Below are 25,780 nucleotides of genomic sequence, written 5' to 3' on the forward strand. Positions count from 1 at the left end.
CGGAGTTTGTCCATACAGATTGCTAAGCGAAATATTGGGTGGTGTTGTTAGACCCCCGCTTTTTCAACAAGTATTGCGAAGACTTGAAGAAGTGAAGAAGTAAGGAGCTACAACGACAACATCATCATTCCACTTGAGGTTAGTGATATTTGACTTGAACTGTTTGATTCCCTAACGTATTTTTCAAGTCGTGTATATTGAAAACATAACTGCGATGCATGAATGATTACACTCTAGTTAGACATAGTATTAAGGAATACAATACGAAGTATAACGCTTATCTTTTGAACTTCGTATATAAGACATCGATATAATCGTTTGAATGCTATTGTGATTATGTATGGGTATGAGGTGAAGATTTTGTAGCGCCCCCTAAGCTAGCAGCTGACTAATCCAAGAGATTAACTAAATAAAGAGGCACTAAGAATCTAAATCAATTACTTAAACATTCAATTAAGAAATCTGCTACAAACTTAATCCAAAAACTAGCCCAGCTCAGAAATATATAATTACAAGAACTTCTATCAAATGATACATATATAGAATAGTCATATGGTTTATAAATAGAATATACAACATAATAGACATAGCCGAAGTTAACTAACTGACTCAACTCCTCGAAGCTTCCACTGCGCAACTCTGATCTGTCTCTGAAACTGAAAGTGGGAATGGGTGAGCACATCATCCCTAAAAGGGGTGCCCCGCATGAATAACATTTAACTTTTAAGTAATCAAGGAAAGATTTGGAAAACAATAATGTTTTCTGCGAAACATTGGACAGTGACCAAGTCACTGAAATAAACAAACATGTATATGGACAAACCCCTTCTTCAAACAATGTATAATATTGATGCCCACTTCCACACCGATTAGTAATATTGATGCCAATTCTACACCGATTAAACATATAATAGGTATAAATGCGAGGGAGCGTATCCCATATACCACAAGTGGAAATTCTTATTTCCCATAACAATTCTTATGACAACAAACATTACAAGTCCTTTCCGAATCGTGGAAAGATTCAAAGAATCAACAGAAGCAATCATAATGCAAACTATACAAAACATGGAATGTACAATCAGACAATGCATAAGTTTATTAAACAAAGACTTTTATAAAAGAAACAACAACAATGGTTACAAAAGAGTTAAAGTATTCCCACCTCTTTTGATGACAAGCCACGCCTACCTCGAGATCCATGATCCACTGATTCATCCTTCGAATCGATCGTTGTTAATATAGACTAACTGTTAATCACACAAGCACTCTAAGAATCTAGCCAAAAGGCCCACACAAGACTCATAACATAAATCATACAAGTTTCGGTTATAAGCTAAGTGAACTATCTAATGGTTTTAAGCCCATTATGATATCTCAATCTCTACCTTTAACATAACTAAGAGTTTACTATTCCAATTAGATTGATTCTAGAGTCCATAGCTAAGTCTTATGATATCTACAACTTTGTAGAAGAAGCCAAAGACTAACTCAGACCACAAAGGTCCAACACATCAATCTTGGATAGCTGGAACTAATCCCAAGCCCACTAAAGAAGCCCATTACACAAGGCCTGGTCCAACAAAGTCAACTAACGTCCACTGACGGTCAAAAAGTCAACTAACAGTCCACGTCCGTTCAAGGTCAAGTCCAGGGTCGACTAGTCAAATCGGTGATGGTCCACTGGGTCAAGATAGGGAAACTCAGTGAGTCGACTCAGTCTACAAGACTGATCCGGGTTATACAAACCAAGGCCCTTGCACAGGCCAGAAGCTGAACTGCACCATAATGGTGCTTCACAAGACTCGACACACTAAACTAAATTCAAACTGAACAACCAATTCTTCCCTGCCATAATTCTAATTCCAACTCTAATTTAAAACTATAATCTCTTTTTAATCATTCAACAGTAATACATAAACAAACTTCAAACTCAAATACAATTTCAAACACTAATTACCTGCAATTGCAGAAGCTACAAGCTTTCCTTTAGAGATTCAACTCAACACATTTATCCAATCCTCTTTTATAATTTCAGTCACAACATCTCATTCAAAACTACCAAATCATTTGCAATGAAAACTACATGCACTCAATCCAGTGACACTACCAACTCCAGGAACTGATCTGCATCACCACTACCAAAACAAGAACACTCTGCACACCCCACCTGAAACTCAACAAACCACCATTATCACTTCAGGTAGCTCATGACCTTCATTCACTAACTGAAACGCCATGTATTTTACTCCATTTCATTTCTCCCATCACACTGCCAGTTCAGTTTCATAACCATATCTAATACCTATTGAACCTCAATCCTAATACCATGACATCCTTGCCCTCAAGTTCATCCTCAACTGCAATTCAAACTCTAACGGTTCCATAAATCATCATCAATGCAATCTCAAAGCATTCATCTTCTTCATTTCCAGCTGAATCTAACTTCCAGTTCTTCACAACACATAAAACCATTCCCATAAGCTCTTATATGTCATGTGTATACTACCTGCACCACTAGCTGTAATACAATCGTACACATATACCACCACATCATCTAAAACATATCAATTTCACTCAACATCTTAAATCAACAATTTAACCATTCATTCTTCTAATAACACAATTAAAGCAATTTAACAACTTACCCAGGTCGTACATCCTCTGAATTGCTTCACTGAGTTCCTTCTTATGAAACCCTAACCTTAACTCCCAATATCACCTTTCAATTCTTGTTCTTCTTCATCTCGGATTCACCATAACCTCCAACTAAGCTTACCCATCATCTATTTCCTTTGATTCTTCTATTCACCCACTTCAGAAACCCTAATTCTTCAATCTTCACCAAATTAACTTCAGAACTTCAATTAAACAAGTACCCATTAGTTCTCAATCCATCAGCAACTCGGTCTACATCTCAAATCCACACAACTCTGAAATCAATTTGAAAACCCGTCTTTTGATTCTTCCTGATTTTGAATCAACGCATGACCTAATACCATAATGATTACCAGATTGACCAAACTATCTTTAATATCTTCTTAATCGTCGCCCAATTGAACTCCAAATGATTTCTCAGAAACCCTAACTCAGAATTCTCTGTTTTTCTCCAACCTCTCATTTCCTCGGCTTCTCTTGACTAAACAACATCATCGCCACAACCCACCATCATCTATCAGCACCACCGGATGATTTTTCTCGAATTCACTCTCAAATTCCTCACTCGGCTGAAGAACAGAAGAAAGCAGCGAAAAGAAGAAGGAAAAGAAGATGAAAGAAGAATGGGGAAGAAATAAAAGGTATCGAGTTTATCTACTCTATTTGGATAAGACCAACCAAAACACTAACGAGCGCAACACCTGGATAAATGGTAGCCACAAGATTAGTATCCAAGATTACTATTTTACCCTTCATGCATCTCAAGTGATATCTTCTTCGCCCGGTGTCCGAAAGACACGTTCGAGTAGTCCATTTCGTATAACTTTTCGATCCCTATCTAGCGATACTAGTTTCGTATCTAGATCGTTGTTAGATTAGTTCCTATTAATTAACCTTCGTGTTAAACTAATCGAATTACTATCGGCTGATAGTCTCTTGACTAGTTTAATAGCATTGACGAGCTTGAGAGTCCTTACAGATTTCATCGTAGGAAACAATGTTTTATATTAGTTTAAAGGAAGTAAACTAATAAACTTGTTTCGTGAATCGAAACGGAAATCGCTAGGCTTATTGGTATTGTCATTCATTGCATATCTTTTAAACTACCAATATGTGTGACTAGTATAATCGCTCATGACTTGTTTATGTTCTTGTTAGGCCTGAATTTTGTATTGGTATCTTAAGTAATCACCTGAGATGGTATGGTCGATTTAGTGTTATTGGTATGACCAATTCTAGGCAAAGGGGAAGCGATCCTATGAAGAGGTACAACCGATCACAAAAGGGGAATCGACCCTTGTAAGAGGTGCAACATGTTTTTAGTAGATGGGGAAACCGATCCTATGAACATGTGCAACAAGTTTTTTGTGAAAAGGGAATCGATCCTATGGACATGTGCAGCAAATACAAGTAGTTTCCATAAGTATGTGGGGAACCGATCCTAGTACCTAGTCGGCCGAATTTTCGGAAAGCTAGTGTGACTATGCACAGTACTCACATGGAGGTAGAACCGAAACTTGTTTTGGTAGAACTGTGAAACCCATGATTTTTGATTGAGTGTTCTTAATCAATCACATAGTTCTTGAAAGTCAGATGAACCAATTTTAAACTCGTTTGGAAGTGTGGCAAATCGGTTTCAAGATTGTAAAGAGGACTTACAAAGTAAAGATGTCGACATACTTTGAACATGTGCAGCAACGCTTATCTTTTATTGTTCAAAGATATTCCTTAATAGCTAAAGGAAAATCCCGGATCGAAAAATAAGTTGAGAATCTTTTAATTAAGCTTTTTAATTTTATTTTTGGGAAATGAAAATTGGTAATGTTCATTTACTAATTTGAGATTTTCGGTCAATGTTTGGACAAAGCATTTCTAGGAATTATGGAAACCGAATCTGGAATATATTTCATATCTTGAGAATATTTTCCGTTTTGGAAATTCCTTGGTGTCCAAACTTCCTTGGTCTATAAATATCAAAGTTTGCATTTCTAGCAAACTAATCCTCAGAGCTAGCAAAACTACCTAGTTGTGTTGTTACTGGTGGAGCCGCCTATTCGGAGAGGAAAGTAACCTAATTAGGCGACATCTCTTATGGCCGCTCAATTTAAATACTTCTCTGGGATTGAGAATCTCTATTAGTACCGTTGGTGGGAAACTAGATAATTGTGGTTTATTATTAGTTTTCGATTGATTTGATTGACTAATGATAGACGCATTTATGTGTCTAATATAGCTCATTTGTATATATTGTTAGTACTCGATATTGTACTTATTTGATTATTTTATGTATTTGTAGGTGTTTTTGGAAAATAATCACTTGTGGCGAATTTGGCTAAAAATGTGGCATTTGGACCTCCGTTGATAACGTACCGGAAGCGCCTCAGAAGTGTACCGGAAGTATCCCAGAAATACCCCGGAGGAACCCCGAAAAAAGTGCGGAAAATGCCCCAGAGGACACTTGCTATACGGATCCTTGATTTTGGATAAGGGGTAACCTAATTACTAAGGGGTGACCCATTTCCAGGCAGCTGCTAAAGGGACACCAGAACTGGATAGGGGGAGGTCTTCTTCAAATTTCAAATACTGGTTTTGGCGGGAAAGGCCATGCATTTCGCTGTTGATTTTTGATCCGATTGTTGGAGCTGTTTTAGGGAGATTAAACACCGGAAATTGATTGGGATGGACGTGATATGGATATAAAATTCTAGTATGGATGATTTCATGGGCTTAATTGGGCTAGAATATCCGGGAGAAGCAATCAAAGTTAAAACAGAGAGACGTGTCCTGTTGTGCACTTTCAAAGATTTTTGAGAGATTTCTGGAGGAATTTGACGATGGATTAACATGTACATGGTCTTATTCAAGTCTAGGGAAGAGTTTGGTAGCTATTTTATAGCTAACAACACGTGAAAAAGCTCAACAGAAGGGATTATTCTCTCAACAGCGCAGAGAAGAAAAAGTCGGAATTTATACGAGTTATTTGGGATTTGAGGGCTATATAAGAGTGGTTTCAAGTCATAGAAAGGGTTAGAAACCATCAGGAGAGATTTGGGAGCAAAAGAAAGACCAGGAGAGGCGTGAGAAAAACTTTCAGAGAAAATATTTTCTGCTGCTGCACAGTTGAAGAAGACGAAGAACAGACGCTTCTAAACCGTCGTTTTTCAATAGTCACAGCAACTGTCGTTGTTTTACAGCAGTTAGTGCTACTATCGTTGTTTTTAAGACCCTTCCACTTTGTAACAGTGACGCTGTAACATTTATACAGCGTTGCAAACTTCTTTTTACACCATTTTCATCAATAAAAACACATTATTAAGCCATGGATACATCTTATGATCATGTTTTTGGGATGAGGAGCTAAACCCATTAGCCAAGGACGGAGGAAGCCATTGTTCCACATTAATTGGTATAATTCTAATTTTACTATTTATTTGCAATATTATTATTATTTGATTATTTGCATGGGATTGAATTGAAATATTAGTTCTTATTGAATAGTTGTGAATTAATTTGATGAAGCTGCTGGGTTTTAAATACTTTTGATGTTTTATACTCGTTGATTACAATATTACTTCAAAATATATTTGAGGCAAATATTAGAATTATTTTTAAAGATAGAATTGCATGATTTTATTTAGAGTTTATATTAATGGTCAATGGTGGAATCCTAGTCTTGGTATTTTCTCCAAAGTTTGAACTATTTTATTTATTTGCATGTTTAATTTAAATCTAGAAAAATTGTTTTCTTCACAAGTCTGAAAGACCCTGTTTACCACTACACTACAATCACTATTTGAAAACCATCAAATTTTTGGCGCCGCCGCCGGATTGTGTTTAGTAGCATTTTTTTTAGATTTTTTTTATTATTATTCTTGTTCTTCTTTACGTTTTTGTTTTTTTTTTTTTGTTTCCTTGCAGATTTTTGAAGTTGGAGCGAGAGATAAATTTGCCAAAGCTTGTGGTGATTTACTTAAAGTTTGGGAGCGAAAAGCAAAGCTAAAGGAGCGAAAGAAGAAGATTTTCTTTATTTTGATAAAAGAGAGAAAAAAAAAGAGAGACATTTTTATTTTTGTAATTTTTTTTAGACTTTCTTTTCTTTTGTATTTTTTTTTTATGGACTTTGGACATTAATTTTGGGACATTTTTTTATTTTTATTTTAAACCCTACGGAAGGGTACCCTTAAATATAAACTGTTTGCAGGGAAGGACGACGATTACAATATCGTCTCGGCCCCTCGGGTTCGCACACGGCATAGGAGTCGTGGCCCGAGTCGACTTCAGCGGTTCTTCGCCCGTCTGGTACGGGAGGTAAAATTCTAAACACCCGCGAATCTCCTGCAAGCGGGTTACTGGACTCCTTAAGGTGAATATATGCTGAGGACTTGAATATGGACTGTTTTTAAATTCCTAGTAAAGGGCAAGGACTGGACCATATAAGATAAGGGTTCGGATTTCATCACCGCTCCCTTCTTGCCCGCCTTAGGAAAACGAAACCTAAAGCGAACCTAAGCCTAAAATTTGGACTAGAAAGAGACCTATAGGGTATCGAGCTTAACAGGACAATCATTCGAAAAATATTGGTTACTCTTTTAAGCACACCTTGAAGTTCTTGACGGTTTCTGCGAGTTGAATGCGTGACTGCGCCGCATTGGATCGGTGAGGTTTTGGGTATCAAAGCTCCACTGAGCTTCCCTCGCCTCGATTCAACTTGCTTTAACTCGGATTGATTCCAGAGGGGTTTGCTCAAATTGTAACGAATTCCCTTTCGAAGGATTAGAAGCTGGTCTAGAAACAATCTAAGTGGAGCCATCATGCTTGTTGTTTGCTAGAAATCTTTAGGTTTGCTGTGGTAAAGTCGAGTCAGCCTGCTGTGTGATTGCTAGAACCTTCCTGTTAGGATTTTTTTTATTTCTTTTTGAATTCTTTTTAGTGTATGCCCGATTTTGTTAATAGGGCTTGGAAAAGAGATACTCTAGGTCGATTGATTAGCGAAAAACCTAGTAGTTCTTCTGATTTAAGCAGGGAGCTCGAAGACTCTTCTTTGGAGAGCCCTGTTTTTGGAAACTTCAGTTTTGAGAATTTATCTCTGAGTGAAAAAAGTACCCCTAGTACTCCAGTTGTGCCAACGATGGCAACTTTGAAAGATTACATGTTCCCAACTAGGACCAACCGAGCTTCATGCATTAAATTGCCAGCCACTACGGCTAATTTTGAGATAAAACCTAGTATTCTTCAGATGATCCCTATATTCTTAGGAAAAGATGATGAGAACCCTTATTTTCATATTAGGGACTTTGAGGAAATCTGTGGGACAATTAGGATAAAGGACCTTACCGATGAAGTCTTGAAACTTAAGATGTTTCCCTTTTCTTGAGAGACAAAGCCAAGACCTGGCTTAACAACCTACCGTCTGAATCCATAGAAACATGGCAGGAACTTATCGCTGCCTTCTATATGAAATTCTACCCTAAGCATAAAACTGCAGCTGTTAGGCAGAAAATTAGTGCTAGTGTGCAACAAGAGGGAGAGTCTCTTTATAGGTTTTTAGAGCGATTCAATGATCTCCTATCTCAGTGTCCTCACCATGGATTTGATAATATGAAACTTGTACAGATTATTTATGATGGTTTAGACTATTCGACCAAAGCCATGGTTGAGTCTATGTGCGCTGGTGAGTTCACTAGTAAAAATGCTGATGATGCTTTTACCTTCTTAGGAGCTATCGCTGAAAAATCCCAACAGTGGGAATCTTGTGTTGAACCCCCTAAAAGACTCTTGGTCAATAGAAGTAGCACCAATATGGTAGATACGAGTTTTGCGTCAGATGCTAAGTTTGCTGCTTTGTCCAGAAGGTTAGAAGCTTTAGAAATGGGTCAGTCTAAAAATAGGTCCCTTGTTGAACCTAATAGAGCCTCTCAAGTCTCTAGTTGTGGAATAGAGCCCGATAATTCATTTTGGGAAGGTCAGGTTAGTGAAGAGCAAGCCCATGCTGTCTATAACAACTCTAGGTTTGAGAACCGTCAGAAGTTTGACCCATACTCAGAAACCTACAACCCTGGTTGGAGAAACCATCCTAATTTCTCTTGGTCTAAGGGCCAGAGTCAAGGCCAGTCTAGCAATCTCAGCCTCCCCCAGGTTTTGGTTTTAAGAACTCTTCAGGTCAAACCCAGTTTCAGAACACTTCCGAGAAAAAGATCTCTACCTTAGAGAACTCTCACTATGTTAGCAAATAACCATGAAATGCTATCAAAGAACCACATGAGCTTTCAACAAGAAACTAGGCAAGAGTTGAAGAATAATTCCCAGAGTCTTGCCAAATTAGAACTTCAAGTAGGACAAATAGCTAAGTTTATAAGTGAGAGAGAAATGGAAGGTTCCCTAGTCATACTGATCCTAACCCTAGAGGAGAGAAATCGTACAATCATGTGAATGCTGTCACAACCCTAAGAAGTGGAAAGAAAGTTGACAACAAGGTCGCCATGCCTGATAGTGAACATGCTGTAGTTCACCCTGCTGAGCCAGAAAATGAGGAGACTGATAGAGTCTCCAAAGAGACCAATGAGGGTCCTGTTGAGCCTCACTTTGTTCCCAGAGCCCCGTTTCCCCAGCTGCTAGTTCCGACTAAGAGGGAGTCCAACTTTAATGATATATTGGAGGTTTTTAAGCAGGTTAATATCAACCTTCCATTATTAGATGCAATTAGGCAGATTCCCTCTTATGCCAAGTTCCTTAAGGACTTGTGTACGCGAAAGCGTAAGCTCAGTGTCCAGAAGAAAGCCTTCATAGCTAGTCATGTGAGTTCTATTATTCAGAATACCACTACTCCTAAGTATAAAGACCCAGGGTCCCCTACCATTTCTTGTACAATAGGTAAGTACCGTGTTGAGAAAGCGTTGCTTGACTTAGGAGCCAGTGTGAACTTACTGCCATATGTGTACCTTAAGCTAGGACTTGGTGAGATGAAACCTACCCAGATAACACTCCAGTTAGCTGATAGGTCCGTTAAAATCCCTCGTGGTGTGATCGAGGATGTTCTTATTGAGGTCGACAAGTTTATTTATCCAGTGGATTTCGTGGTCCTAGATACCCAACCTGTCCCCGACCCAGAGAACCAAATACCTGTGATTTTAGGTCGCCCATTCTTAGCTACGTCTAATGCGATCATAAACTGTCGAAATGGTATTGAATCTATCTTTTGGTAATATGACTATTGAGCTGAATATTTTTAATGTAAACAAGCTACATTCTGAGCTAGATAGCACATGTATTGAAGAGGTGAACATGATAGGAACCTTAGTTCAGGAGTCATTACCAAACATCGTACCGGAAAATACATTGGAGAGTTGTTTATCCCATTTTAGCCTGGATTTCGACGATGATAGTAACATTGAACAAGTAAATGCTCTGTTGGATTCTGTTCCTATGTTAGATATTGATATATGGAAAGATAGGTTCGAACCATTACTAGCTTCTGAGTCTATCTTAATACCTTATTTAAAAGAGCCTCCTGAGTTGGAGTCTAATTATACATTTTTAGGCCCACCCGAGTCTTTCCCTGTGATTATAGCCTCCGATTTGGATAGTGATCAGGAAAGTAGTCCAGAGACCGTGCTTCAAGAAAATAAGGAAGCCTTAGAGTGGACCATAGAAGATATGAAGCAAGCTGAGGATGAACCACCTGATTATGACTTAGAGAAAGCAATTGACCTTTTTCAAGAACCCGATGGTCTAGAAATTAGGAACATTGTGACTAGTCATTGTAGAGGCACCCAAAATTCTAAGTTTGGGGGTAGAGATTGTCAATTATCCCCAATAGAAGTCCCTAACTTGGGACTCAAGCCTAGTGCATCTGAGGTATCGCTTGAGTGTATTCAGACTCCACAACCTGATCCGCCTGATAATGTCCAGGAGAAAATCCAAATGTTAGAGACCCGTTTTTCGGATGAATCTGTTTGCCGAGACACTCATATGAAGCCCAAGTGGGCACCTCAGATAAATCCAGTTGTCTTGCGAGAAACTTTAGATCAGGTTGTGCTCTATCTGCTCATTTTTCTGATCTTGAGCATTTGTCTCCTATTTGTGGCAGTTCTATTTGGTCTTATGGACCCACAATTATTTCGACTATTGGTATACGACTTTGGAAGGTGAAAATTCTTTTTGAGGTATTTGATGTCTAGCTAATGACTATAAATTTAGCATTTACTGGGAGGCTCCCGCGTTCATGTGATACGGTAATATCCTTCCTTATTTCTTTTCCCTCCAGTGGTAACAGTTTCTCCTTGTTCATTCTTTTACTTTCATCCTTAGAACATTGAGGACAATGTAAGATTTAAGTTTGGGGGTGGGGAAGAAACACTTTTTGTTAGCTTTTAGTTGCAATAAATAAACTCCAGAGCCTAGAAATTTATGCCTATTGAGGATTGCACTAACTAATCTAAGTGGATGGAAGCATTTTGATTGTAGGAGTTTGAGGAACCAATCTGATTAGATGGAAACATCTAAAAGAGTCTATTCATAAAAGCACAGAGCTCAGGTGTTAGAAATAACATGATAGTTTCACCATATCTCGTTGAGTCCTTTTCACTTCTATTTTTATTTTATTTTGTTTTTAAACTATGTTTCTCTAAGTAATAGGTGGGGCCCACGATTCAAGTTGTTACCAATGCTAGGGTGAATTAGAGTGATTGAGATACCTTCAAAAAAAAAAAAAAAAAAAAAAAAAAAAAAAAAAAAAAAAAAAAAAAAAAAAAAAAAAAAAAAAAAAAAAAAAAAAAAAAAAAAAAAAAAAAAAAAAAAAAAAAAAAAAAAAAAAAAAAAAAAAAAAAGAAAGAAAGAAATTGAGACCAGACCATTTGACCAAAAGGAATAAATTCAATAAAGTCGACCACTGGTACCCTTGTATATGCCAGTTGTGTTGACCTAGAGTTAGGTTATCGACCACTGGTACCCTTGTATATGCCAATGTGTTGATATTAGTCAGACTAGTATCTCAATCCATTAGGATAGGTTCATTTTGGCGGAGGCCTTCAGACAGATATGGGAAACGTCATTCACTTAGTAAACATCAAAACCATCTATGTTTTCTATATCCATCTTCTTGATCTATCCATGTGATTAGTTTAGACTCCGAATATGATGTCCATAGTGCAACTATCTGAGTAGAGCTCTGTCACTTTATATGAATTTTAGTATGCTTGAGTGCAAACTCGTGTACAACAATTGGAATTTCGCATCAGGGTACTTCTTCCTGTAGTCAATAAGATGCCAACCAAGGAGATTCTTTAGTGCCTTCCAAGGTTCTGCGTAGATAGCTAAGGTCTGGAGTACAGGTTTTGTGGGTATACCTCTTGTAAGCCCACCCGAGACTATAACTCGGCCACTAGGGCCACCTAGGGGTTTAAAGGCTTGTTGCATACGCTAAATGCAATCGACGATGCCTGCGACAGTGAGTTAGGATTTTATTTTGTAGTTTTGATTTGCTCGGGACTAGCAAATAATAAGTTTGGGGGCATTTGATAGACGCATTTATGTGTCTAATATAGCTCATTTGTATATATTGTTAGTACTCGATATTGTACTTATTTGATTATTTTATGTATTTGTAGGTGTTTTTGGAAAATAATCACTTGTGGCGAATTTGGCTAAAAATGTGGCATTTGGACCTCCGTTGATAACGTACCGGAAGCGCCTCAGAAGTGTACCGGAAGTATCCCAGAAATACCCCGGAGGAACCCCGAAAAAAGTGCGGAAAATGCCCCAGAGGACACTTGCTATACGGATCCTTGATTTTGGATAAGGGGTAACCTAATTACTAAGGGGTGACCCATTTCCAGACAGCTGCTAAAGGGACACCAGAACTGGATAGGGGGAGGTCTTCTTCAAATTTCAAATACTGGTTTTGGCGGGAAAGGCCATGCATTTCGCTGTTGATTTTTGATCCGATTGTTGGAGCTGTTTTAGGGAGATTAAACACCGGAAATTGATTGGGATGGACGTGATATGGATATAAAATTCTAGTATGGATGATTTCATGGGCTTAATTGGGCTAGAATATCCGGGAGAAGCAATCAAAGTTAAAACAGAGAGACGTGTCCTGTTGTGCACTTTCAAAGATTTTTGAGAGATTTCTGGAGGAATTTGACGATGGATTAACATGTACATGGTCTTATTCAAGTCTAGGGAAGAGTTTGGTAGCTATTTTATAGCTAACAACACGTGAAAAAGCTCAACAGAAGGGATTATTCTCTCAACAGCGCAGAGAAGAAAAAGTCGGAATTTATACGAGTTATTTGGGATTTGAGGGCTATATAAGAGTGGTTTCAAGTCATAGAAAGGGTTAGAAACCATCAGGAGAGATTTGGGAGCAAAAGAAAGACCAGGAGAGGCGTGAGAAAAACTTTCAGAGAAAATATTTTCTGCTGCTGCACAGTTGAAGAAGACGAAGAACAGACGCTTCTAAACCGTCGTTTTTCAATAGTCACAGCAACTGTCGTTGTTTTACAGCAGTTAGTGCTACTATCGTTGTTTTTAAGACCCTTCCACTTTGTAACAGTGACGCTGTAACATTTATACAGCGTTGCAAACTTCTTTTTACACCATTTTCATCAATAAAAACACATTATTAAGCCATGGATACATCTTATGATCATGTTTTTGGGATGAGGAGCTAAACCCCATTAGCCAAGGCGACGGAGGAAGCCATTGTTCCACATTAATTGGTATAATTCTAATTTTACTATTTATTTGCAATATTATTATTATTTGATTATTTGCATGGGATTGAATTGAAATATTAGTTCTTATTGAATAGTTGTGAATTAATTTGATGAAGCATGCTGGGTTTTAAATACTTTTGATGTTTTATACTCGTTGATTACAACTATTACTTCAAGAATATATTTGAGGCAAATATTAGAATTATTTTTAAAGATAGAATTGCATGATTTTTATTTAGAGTTTATCAATTAATGGATCAATGGTGGAATCCTAGTCTTGGTATTTATCTCCAAAAGTTTGAACTATTTTATTTATTTGCATGTTTAATTTAAATCTAGAAAAATTGTTTTCTTCACAAGTCCTAAAGAACCCTGTTTACCACTACAACTACAATCACTATTTGAAAACCATCAACTAACGGTTGTTGAACTTTGATTGCACCTAGTTTGTTTATGCTTGAGAATATTCTCTTCTGATATAAGATTCACTCAAACTAGATCAAAGTTTCGACGGGGATCTTTAGACTGTTTGTAGTTCTAAAGACGTCTTGTGATAATCCATTGTTAACAGACTCCATTTTGTGTGTGATTGATCGCAATATTCAAGTTGATTGTGTGCAGGTGTTTATTGAAGATCTAAGAAGATTTGAAGACAAAGAAGACTTTGAAGATTTCTGATTTGGGTTCATAATCTTTGGTGTGCACAGTACTTGTTTCGATTAAAGAGGATCCAACTATAATCAGTTTATCCTTGTGGTAGATTGGATTGATTAGTTGAGTAGACCTGCATAAATACGTTTCTTTGTGATTCAAAGTATTGTTTGCAAAAGCTAAACGATTACTTAGATAATTGTTAGTAGATAGATCTAAGGACCTGACAAAGAAGTTTATTGAGATAAATGGAAGATCCTTTTGTCGAACTCACATCAGTTGGCTGAAAAGAGTTGATACCAAACATTTTGTTGTTTCTTTACTGTTTGGAATACGAACCGAAGGAATTGTTCCAAGTACGTGACTTATTACAAGTTGGAGGCGTGGGAATACAAACGAAACTAGGTGAACTATAGGTTTAGTTGCTTGGTCTCAACTATACGAAGTTGGTTTGATTTTGTATAGAGGCTTAATCCTGAGAGTATTCAATTCTGGACAAAGTCCCGGGGTTTTTCTGCATTTGCGGTTTCCTCGTTAACAAAATCTTGATGTGTCTTTTACTTTTCTATTTCCGCAATTATAATTGTTTTTATTATAATTAGAAGTAAAATACACAAACATTAGTTCCTATTTACTTGATAGTAATCCTATTGTGTTTGGTTAAGTCCGAACCTCTTATGAAGTAAACATACTTCGTTGTTGTATTGTCTCGATCTCGTATCCATAGACGATCACACGAAGTGTGAACCGATTAGTGTATTGTCTCGACTTAGTCCATAGACAATCACTTTCGGAGAAAGGACTTATAGGTGGAAAAGTTTTAGATTGAGGTATATTTGGGTACCCTCGTCTTTTCATATTATCATCGCAATCAGAAGGGCAAGAATAAGCTTGTAAGCTAAAGAGCCATAACAAACACAATTTCATTCTGATCAATGCTCAGGAGTCTAAAGAATATTTTAATTGCGGCTCAGCAATCCAGGCACCAAATAAATTAAAGTCAAAGACGGATCAACAATGCAGTTACACTCTCCAAGATTATCCTTGACATGATCAGTGTCAAGCATATATGTCATCCATCCATCCCAGGAGTGCAATGGATTTTGGTAAATTTTGAAATCCACTAGAGAGGTCAAATACTCATTCTTCTGGAGTCAGAACCTTATTACACATTCCGGAGAAGATCGATGGTACTGTTGGGTGGCTACATGCACAAAATAGAAAAGAGCACCTACCTTAAGTTCTCCTGGCTAGCCTTGCTGCTGGTTATAACTATTGGAGATTGTTTTGTTGCCGTTGACGCTCGCTCTACCGCCGCTAACAAAGAAAGTCATTCACACCGTGCTAAATGTCCAAGTTTGATCAACTACTCATGGATATTACACTCACAGCTAAAATACGAAGACAAGATGAACTTACCTTGCCGCTGACGATTGGCACGCTTATGATCGAGCTAATGACAGTGACGAAGAGGAGCAGGTCGCTATAGACGAAAGCACGGAGCCGGACGAGCAACAAAAATAGAAGAGGGTTGATATCCCTGTTATAGCATAGCTCGGTTGAACTCACCAAGCATTGGTATGTCAAGTTTGGTTGTCATATTTTAGTGAATCAAAACTCATTTAAAGAGTCGCTTGATTATATACTAGAGTCAACTTCGTATAGGTTAGCTTGAAAGTATTAGGATATGAGACTTACCAGTATTACACGAAGACTTGAAGAGTGTGAAGAAGTATGGAGCTACAACGACAACATCATCCTTCCTCTTGAGGTTAGTAACATTTGACTTGAACTGTTTCATTCCCTAGCGTATCTTTCAAGTCGTGCATATTGAAAACATAACTGTGAAGCTGTGTATGATACTCTAGTTAGACATAGTATTAAGGAATACAATACGAGGTTTATTGCTTAACCATTAAACTTTGTATATAAGACATCGACATGATCATATGAAGTTATTGTGATTATGTATGGGTATGAGTGAAGATTTCATCCAAGGAAACAATGTTTTACATTTTTTTAAAGGAAGTAAGTTCATAAACTCGTTTTGTGAATCGAAAGGGAAATCACTAAGCTTATTAGTATTGTTATTCATTGCAAATCTATTTTGAATTACCAATATGTGTGTTTAGTATAACCGCTCATAAACTTGTTTATGTATCTTGGTAAAACTATTCACAAGCCCTGACTTATGTATTGGTATGACTTTTATTAGTGAAACTGATCTTAAGTAATCACTCAAGATGGTATGATCGATGCCTTGTAAATATCAACTTTTATCTAGTCGTTGGGGAACCGATCCTAGTAAGAGGTGCAACAAATTTACAAGAGGGATTCGATCCTTGTAAGAAGTGCAACACATTTTTAGTAGATGGAGGAACCGATCCTATGAACATGTGCAACAAGTTTGTAGTTTTGGGGGAACCGATCCTATGGACATGTGCAACCGAATACAGGTAGTTACCATAAGTTGTGGGGAACCGATCCTAGTACCTAGTCAACCTAATTTTGGTAACTGGCGTGACTATGCACAGTACTCACATGGAGATAGAACCGAACTTTTTTTGGTAGAACCGTGAAACCCATAATTGGTGATTTGATAGGATAATCAATCACATAGTTCTTGGAATTCAGATGAACCAATTCTAAACCTGTTTGGAAGTGTGGAAAATCGTTTCCAAAATTGTAAGTATGAAAAAGGACTTGCAAAATAAAGATGTCGACATATTCCGAACATGTGCAGTAACTCTTATCATTAATTGTTCAAAATTATTCCTTAATAGCTAAAGGAGAATCCCAGGATCGAAATAAATTGAGAATCTTTTAATTAAGGTTTCTTAGTTTTTATATGCTATTTAATTTCCATCAATTAAATGCATATCTTTAGAAAATAATAATTAGTAATGTGCATTTACTGATTATAGATTTTTCTATTGGGATTTCGGCCAGTATTTCGACAGTGCATTTCCAGGAGTTATGAAAACCGATTTTTGTGATTATTGCATATCTTTGAGAATATTCGGTTTTGGAAATTCCTTGGTGTCCAAACTTCCTTGTCTATAAATATTGAAGTTTGCATTTCTAGCAAACTAATCCTCAGAGCCAGCAAAACTACCTAGTTGTATTGTTACTGGTGGAGCCGCCTATTCGGAGAGGAAAGTAACCTAATTAGGAGAAATCTCTTACGGCCGCTCAGTTTAAAGACTTCTTTGGGATTGAGAAGCTCTATTAGTACCGTTGGTAGGAAACTAGATAATTGCGGTTTATTATTAGTTTTCGATTGATTTGATTGACTAACGGTTGTTGAACTTTGATTGCACCTAGTTTGTTTATGCTTTAGAATCTTCTCTTCTGATATAAGATTCACTCAAACTAGATCGAAGTTTCGACGGTGATCTTTAGACTGTTTGTAGATCTAAATACGTCTTGTGATAATTCAACGTTAACAGACTCCGTTCTGTGTGTGATTGATTACAAGAGATTCAAGTTGATTGTGTGCAGGTGTTGATTGAAGATTAAAGAAGATTTGAAGACAAGAAGACCTTTTGGGTTCATAATCTTTGGTGTGCACAATACTTGTTTTGGCTGGAAAGGGATCCAACTATAATCGGTTTATCTTTGTGATTGATTGGATTGATTAGTTGAGTAGATCAGCATAAACACATTTCTTTGTGATTAATAGTATTGATTGCATAGTCTAACAATTACTTTGGTAGTTGTTGAGATATTGATCTAAGGACACGAAAAAGGAGTTTATTGGTTAAACGGAAGAGCCTTTGTCAAACTCATATCACATTGTTTGAAAATAGTTATCACCGAACAAATTTGTTGTTCCTTTATTGTTTGGAATACGAACCAAAGGAATTGTTCCAAGTGCGTGACTTATTTACAAGTTCGAGGCTTATGGATACTGAGGGAACTAGGTGAAATATAGGTTTAGTTGCTTGGTCTCAACTATACGAAGTTTGTTTGATTTTTTATAGCGGATTAATTCTGAGAGTATTGAATTCTGGACTAGGTCGCGGGGTTTTTCTGCATTTGCGGTTTCCTCGTTAACAAAATCTTGCTGTGTCATTTACTTTTATTTTCCGCAATTATAATTGTGTTTATTATAATTTAAAGTAAATCGCACAAACATTAATTCCTATTTTACTTGATATACAATCCCAAGAGTTTGGTTAAGACCGAACCTATTATCAAGTAAACATACTTCGTTGTTGTATTGTCTCGATCTTGTATCCATAGTCAATCATACAAGTTATCTTGTTGTCGTATTGTCTCGATTTCGTACCCATAGACGATCACACGAAGTGTGAACCGATTAGTTGTATTGTCTCGACTCAGTCTATAGACAATCACTTTCGGAGAAAGGACTTATAGGTGGAAAAGTTTTAGATTTAGGTATATCTGGGTACCCTCGTCTTTTCAACCCCCTTCATACAAACGGGGTTTCTAGAGTTTGAACAGAAGAAGGATTCCTTCTTGCTCCATAAACGGGAATAGATGGCTGGTCGCACCGCACTCATACCCCATAGTTGAGCTAGCAACACGCTACTACGAAAGACACTGGCCGCACGATCCCACTGCTGAAGGTCGATTTGGATTTCCCTGGTAATATCTACCTGCTTCGTCTTTTCAATTTTATTTTTCGTCTGTCACCACGTGCTTACCCCGCAACAATGTCATTGTTACGTGCTAAGCAGGGGACTTAATATTGATGGAGGTTTTTAGCTTAGGGCGAAAACTGTAAAAGTCTGTCTACCTGACCCGGCATCAGAAGTAGTAGACCTTGATATATCTATATTCTGCAAGGAATTTGGAGAATATATCAGAATCTGATGAGTGTCTATGTGTCTCTTCATATTATATTGAAACCCAAGCTCCTAGATGAATTGTTCACTAGTATATAGCCTAATGAGTATTTAAGCTCCTAGATGCATTACTCACTAATGCCGGAGCCCGCCTAGTATTTTCCTATGCTATGTTCCCCAGCTGAACTCTCAATATTGGCATGACATGACGATTAGTGTTCACTCGCAGCAGAGTAGCACGAATCTCCCCAAGTGTCAGTATTGAGACCTGCATGAAAACACTCAAACAGGCTACAACACTCTCTGATAAAGATATTTCCGTATCAACGCGCTTTTAATTAAAAGTTGGCATGACCGAAGCGTTTAAATTCCTTAAGGAAAACCTAGACTGTTCATGTCAGCCTTAAAAAAACAATCACGAACACACGATTTGGCCAGTCGACTCAACAAGCTTAGACTCTTCCCAGTGGAACTAGGTAACTTCCATAATGTCCACCGACGGGCCCACCAGCATCCCAGCCGATCGGAATCCCTTTAGTTCACCTGCAACACCCCTCAACGTTAGCCAGAACATGGGTGATCGCGTTGTTGAAAAAAGGAGCTCAAACGAGCTAAGACCGACTATAACGGTCTCAAATTCATTGCATCCTCCCAACTTATCTAGCCTAGTTGGACGGTCTAGATCTTCCTTCGAAGGATCAAAAGGGTGCTGGCGTGTTCACCGGCGACCCAACTCCATCCCGGGTCGGTCGACTTGCTCATGGAAAGCCAAGAGCGCATCAAATCGCTTGATCAAATTAGGGTGAACGTGATGTTTTGGAAACCACTAGTTTGCATTGCGGCAACACTATACTGTCGCAAATCTATCACATCCATCCATCTTCGCCATCCAAATTAAATGGCTTAGATCCAATTTTGGGCGACCCAATAGATGTCAGCATGATCACCAACAACTCGCCTTTGCATCTGACTAATCGTCCTGCTCAAACCAATGTCCAGTGACTTGAATCGATCAACTTAAATGGGGTTGGCCACACGGTTTCTAAACCCTAAATTCAATCAACGGCAGTACGCAACTGCCACAAATCATCTTTTCCATCCAACTTCGCTAGCCTAGTCGGATGGTCTAGATTTATTTTCAGGATGCCAACAGGGTAATGCTGTAATCATCAGTCACCCCTCATCCATATGGAATGATCGTCCAAGTCATAGCTCGTTCATAGGGTTCCCAAACGATCACTCAAAAAGTGGTCATTCACGCTACTTATATGATTCAACAACAGTCATTAACTGCTGCAAACCGTCTCAACCACTCAACTTGGCTAGCCGATTTAAGCGGTCCAAATCTAACCTGGATCGACCGGTAGGATTTTAGAATGGCTACCAGTCGCCACTCTCCTATAGGGACCGACCGGCCAATCCCTGGGATGCGTGGGTAGATCCTACCAACTCCTTGAAAGAGGGCGGTCACGCTCCTTTTAAGACACTATGCTCCGCGACTAATTTAGACGAGCTCGAAAACAATGATGCTTCATGAACATCGATTATTTTCAGCTGCTTGTTCAAAAGCGATGCTTATATACATCGACTATAAACGATGTTTTATAAATATTGATTCCATAAATAATTTTGTTATTTGACCTAAAAGCACTATGTGCTGCTTTAAGCGGCAAGTCTCACGACTTGACCCATTTACTCGAGACATCAAACATGTCACAAACTGGGGGATGCTCACTGGGGTATTGGTCTGGTGGTTTACGGCAATGCGGCGTACAACGCACTCATTACGAGAAAGTGTCAGGAAAGGACGGACGGTTAACAACAACGAGAGAGTAGTGGGTGAAAGGGTGACCAGTCTTCCCTCATAATGGAAACGTGATGATCACCACCTTTTTCACAACCCCACTTATCCACTACTTAACTGCCTCCGCTTCCTACTAGATCAGGGTGCGCTCGAACATGACTTGTATAAATAGGATTTCAACCTATTTCAACAAAGAAGAGGTGATCAACACAAGTATCCAGAAAACACTAAGAACTGATAAGCTTACATTCTGCAAGCCAGTTCCACATTCTGATACAAGTCATAAAACATCCACACCTTCGTAATTCAACATTCTGATCTCAAACACCTTTTTTTCTTCCCTCCCTAAGATCAACCCTTCTCCTTCATTTTGTGACCGAATTGAATCTGGAATGGCCATTTCTTGGTTTAGGCCAGAATCTTACAGATTGATCTCTCGAATATAAAAGTACTCCTGTGCAGTACATTTGTTTAGGGTTTGAATTCGTTTCTCATCAACACACCCAAATATACCAAAAACAACAGAATCAGTTTTTACCCCAAAACAGTACCTAAACGTGTATATTGGGTTGGCTCAATAACAGTTAAACGAAGTTAGTTATATGAACACTTTTGACTTAACCATATTCATATAACACTTCTAGGTCAAATATGATGATCAATCAATCATGATAGATAATCAAATGAATCTAATTGTGCTTCAAATAGAGTTGTTCAATTGTTCACTATCTCATAGAAATATAAGCCATGGTTTGCATTAAAATTAAGCCACGGTTTGCATTAACATTAAGCCACGGTTTCCAAAGTTAATTTGCATTCCTTAAATCATAAATTTTTTAGTTCATGAGTATGAGAATCATACATAGCCGATTCTAGAACTTAACCACTATGTTCGCAAACTAGGTACGCGAACAACAGCTTCAGACCTTGGGCTAGTCAAGTCGTTCGCAAACAACTATCCCATACCCAACTCAGGTAAACACGTTTGCATACTAGGTATGCAAACAAGAGTTCCGGACCTTCTCAGGTAAATCCGTTCGCATACAAGGTACATAAACAAGAGTTCAGACCTGAATTATCACAATACAGTTCACATACTGGATATGCATACAGTGTTGTATCCAGACATGGGTAATTGTTCTAAACTATCATTTCAATCATTGAAACATCCTTAGAAGACGACAATGGTAATCTCACACATACCATTAGCTTCAAGTAATTTTCAAGTGATCGAATGATCAATGCGAAACTTCCCAAGCTAACATCAAATGACTGTCTCACACAAATCATGTAAGATGTTCAAGGTAATTTTCACATGATCATCTTTTGACTTAATATTTAGTTTCCAACAAATTAATTGTATCCAACTAAACTCGTCAAGAATATGATGAACATAGCTAAAGCAAAAGCTTCCAACACATATTTCGAGAAATTGATAAGCGAGATAAACTCAACTCAACTCGAAATATCAAATGTATATAATATAAAAGTCTACATATCTATACGACTTAGTCTCATTAGAAGATAGAATAGAATAGACCTCTGAGTGATAGATAAGTTTTAGTCTCCACATACCTTTTGTTGATGAAGTTCGTCTAAGCTCCTTAGTAGATCTTCGTCTTCAATTGGTGAACGCCGTGAAGTCTAAAGCTCAACTACACATTCTATCCTAATCCGAGACTTAGCTATAAGTAGACCAAAAATCAAGTATATAGTTTTGATCAACTAAACTTGAAAAACAAGCTTGAGATACCAACGCTTGCGAGTTCGACCGAGCAGTGCTCTAACAATCTCCCCCTTTGTCAATTTTAGTGACAAAACTATCAGTACATATGGATTACAAAAGAAATAAACTTTGTATCTTCTCATCCATCATGCTTGATTTCCTTGGCTCTTCAACATTCCTTGAATTCTTCGCTACTCCAAGTACTCCATTGATTCTGAACGTGTTCAACTCAGCATCATTGTTGTTGAAGATCCGTAGCCATAAGAATAAGAAAACAGATGTTTTCAATCATTGTTATACAATATCATAGTATTATTATACAACATCAAAGTCCAATTGCATCACAACTTTGAAATAATACTATGGTGATATGTATCACTCCCCCTTAGTCAATACTTCCATCTTACAATGAAAACCACTCTCCCTTACATAATGATCTGTAAACCATATGTATGTAGTGTGAAATACCAAATAGTTTTCTTGTCAATATAAATTGGCAAAGGTACGAAAACTATGAGATCATAATGAAATTCTGAAAGAGATAATTCATGACTAAAAGAGAACATATCAACTTTGTTTAGTTGATTTCACATAGTCAAAACTTAGTGTATTCATCAAGGAGTTTATATAAAGGATAACTCCTACAATATTCCACAACCGCTCTCCCCATAAAGATATGGCAATCAAGCACAAGTTCATTTAAGAACACTCTCCCATTTGATGTCGGGTATATTAATTAAATACCCTTAGTTTTGACACCCAATATTTATACACTTATTCAACAATATATACCCCTATCATTTAAAAATCTTATCCATTTAAAAATAGGTTGCCTTAATACCCTCACTTATAATATTATTTTTCATTTAAAAACCTTATTTACGTATTAACAAATTTCTTTCTCTATTACTTGACAGCCACCACCACCACCACCACCATTCCTCCACCACCAGCACCGCCGCCACCACCACCTCCACTTACCAACTACAACCACCACTAATATTCTACCACCGCCACTGATATTCCACCACCATCATTGACGATGCTATCACCGTTGCTGTCGCCACCAACGTCGTCGCCACCGCCACTGTTGTCGCCATCAAAATTAGGTGTCAACAACCGAAGTTGATCCAAAAAATAAAAGTTCAAAAATAACTTTACTAATACATATTCCTGTTTTTTTTGTGCGTCAACAATCGAAGTTGATCCCAGTGAATGGAGTCAACAACCAAAGTTGATACAAAAAGGTGGAACCTAGGAACAATGTTTCCAGATTATAGTGTCAACAACCAAAGTTGATCCATTTAAGTGGGATCAACAATTGAAGTTGATCCCATAAAGTTGGATCAACAATGGAAGTTGATCCACAAAAAATGGGATCAGCAGCTAGAGTTGACATGTAGGAATGAGTGAACTTGGCGTGAGTCGAACACGCATCATCTGACGTAGAGTCAGTCATGCTACCATTGCACCAAAAATTCAACTTTTGAAGATTTTCACAAGGAAATTAAGCTAATTATTTTAACAAACATGATTTAAACTACAAACATGACTATGCTAATCCAAGGAAATGTTGTTAACAAATACTAATCCAACATCACCACCACTACCATTAGTCAAACAACGATACACAAACACAAACTAGCAGGAAATTAATCTAATTTTTTTAACAAACGTGATTTAAACTACAAACATGATTATACTAATCCAAGGAAATGTTGTCAATAATAGGAGTCAACAACAGGAGTTGATTCCATAAACGGGATTAACAACAATTGTTGATCCCATAAAAAATGAAGTCCAGAGACCTTTCGACCATGGAAGTTAATACCTAAGAACCGTACTTGTAAAATAGATCTGGAACAGTATTGAATCCCACCACCACAACAAAGAATAACATTCACCAACAACCACCACAACCGCAACAACACCACCACCCACCACCAGTTCAGGATTAATCACAAACTACCACCATTATTATCCATATTAATTCAATCAGAAGTTTTTAAAAATCTAAAATTAGTTTCAGAAATTTCAGATCTGAAAATCAATCAATTAAACTTTCGATTGACTTACCTGTTCAATCGTTTATGAAGATGAATTCTTCAAATTACGAATCTCATAAATTTTTCTCTTTGATTTATAGTAAATTAAATCTTCGATTTAGGGTTTTCATGTTATATCGATCTAAATCAAGTTAAACCTAATATATATTTTCTGATTGGTTTGTTGATGATTCTGTGGTTGCGGTGGTGGAGGTTGGATATCAGTGAAATCGATTGTTGTTGATTGTGAAGAAGAAGATGATGATGATGACGATGATGATGGCGATGGAGATGGTGGTGGTGGTTGTGGCACTAGTGTTGGTGCTGGTGATGTTGGTTATTGACGACCGAGATGGTGGTGGTAGCGGGGGAGATGGTGATGAAGCGTTTTAATTTAGTTTTCTCTGGATGTTTGAAGAGACGAAATTGATGGTTAAAAGAGGTAGGGTATATGTGGAAAGAATAAAAAGTTTAATGGATCCCTGATGGGCTTTAGATTGGAAGGGGTATATTTATGAACGATTTTTTGGGGACCATGAGTTTTTTGAAGGGGCCATGATTTTATTAGGCCAACTTCCCTATACTTATAAGGGGTGTCCTAAATATATAAGAATACACATTACCATTTACCTAATTTAAATTAAAACTAACCTAATAAATATATAAATCTAATAATATATATATATATATAATAAGAAAACTTTGCCTCTGTCTCGGGATAGACCATCGTCCAAAAGAGGTGAGACAAATCCCTCCCGTATATATACTTCTGTACGGCTAACCCTAAAAAAGTGTAAAAAGAATACTAGCCTACCTAACGTCAGGGAGTATAAAAGAAACATTCCGCCCTCCTTGATTTGGGATAATTCCATTCCTTCTCCCTTGCTTCAGTTTGTAGATGGTGGATTTTCGACAAAGGATAAAATCGTAAACTCATAATTATACGAAGCTCTGATCGCAATCAGATGTGAGTATCGAGACACGGGTCTCTCATCGAATTCTCAACGGAGAGTACTTTCTCTCAGAGTACATGTAGATATGTAGTCTCACGACTGGACACGACATATCTCATGAATACTGAATACTTTCAGTGATTATTTCTATATAGTATCACGAGATGGACGGCTCCTAGACAGCTTGCTCTGCTAGTATAGAGCGATAACGTCTTCAGGAACAAACAACGAGTTTACCCTGACTATATAAAGGATATGAACTTACCGACAAGCTCATATCGGGATAATAATGCTCCTAGACAGCTTGCTCTGCTAGTATAGAGCCACAAAGTTAATTATTCCTAATTAAGATTAATTCTGCGTGACATTCACTACTGAATTCCCAATAATCTATTATTGTCTTATTCCATGGTCGAA

At 37.6% G+C, this 25,780-nt stretch overlaps 1 long non-coding RNA gene across 1 annotated transcript; it reads right to left on the bottom strand.

Moving 5' to 3' along the window:
* Positions 1-475: 475 nt before the first annotated feature.
* On the bottom strand, positions 476-3,276 carry LOC113309549. The gene is made up of 3 exons (XR_003340655.1): positions 1,961-3,276; positions 1,166-1,250; positions 476-656 (listed from the first exon to the last, which is right to left on the bottom strand). It is a non-coding gene; the product is annotated as an uncharacterized LOC113309549 (long non-coding RNA).
* Positions 3,277-25,780: the final 22,504 nt, after the last annotated feature.

The sequence above is a fragment of the Papaver somniferum genome, chromosome 1 (genome assembly GCF_003573695.1).
Source record: "Papaver somniferum cultivar HN1 chromosome 1, ASM357369v1, whole genome shotgun sequence".
Classification (NCBI taxonomy): Eukaryota; Viridiplantae; Streptophyta; class Magnoliopsida; order Ranunculales; family Papaveraceae; genus Papaver; species Papaver somniferum.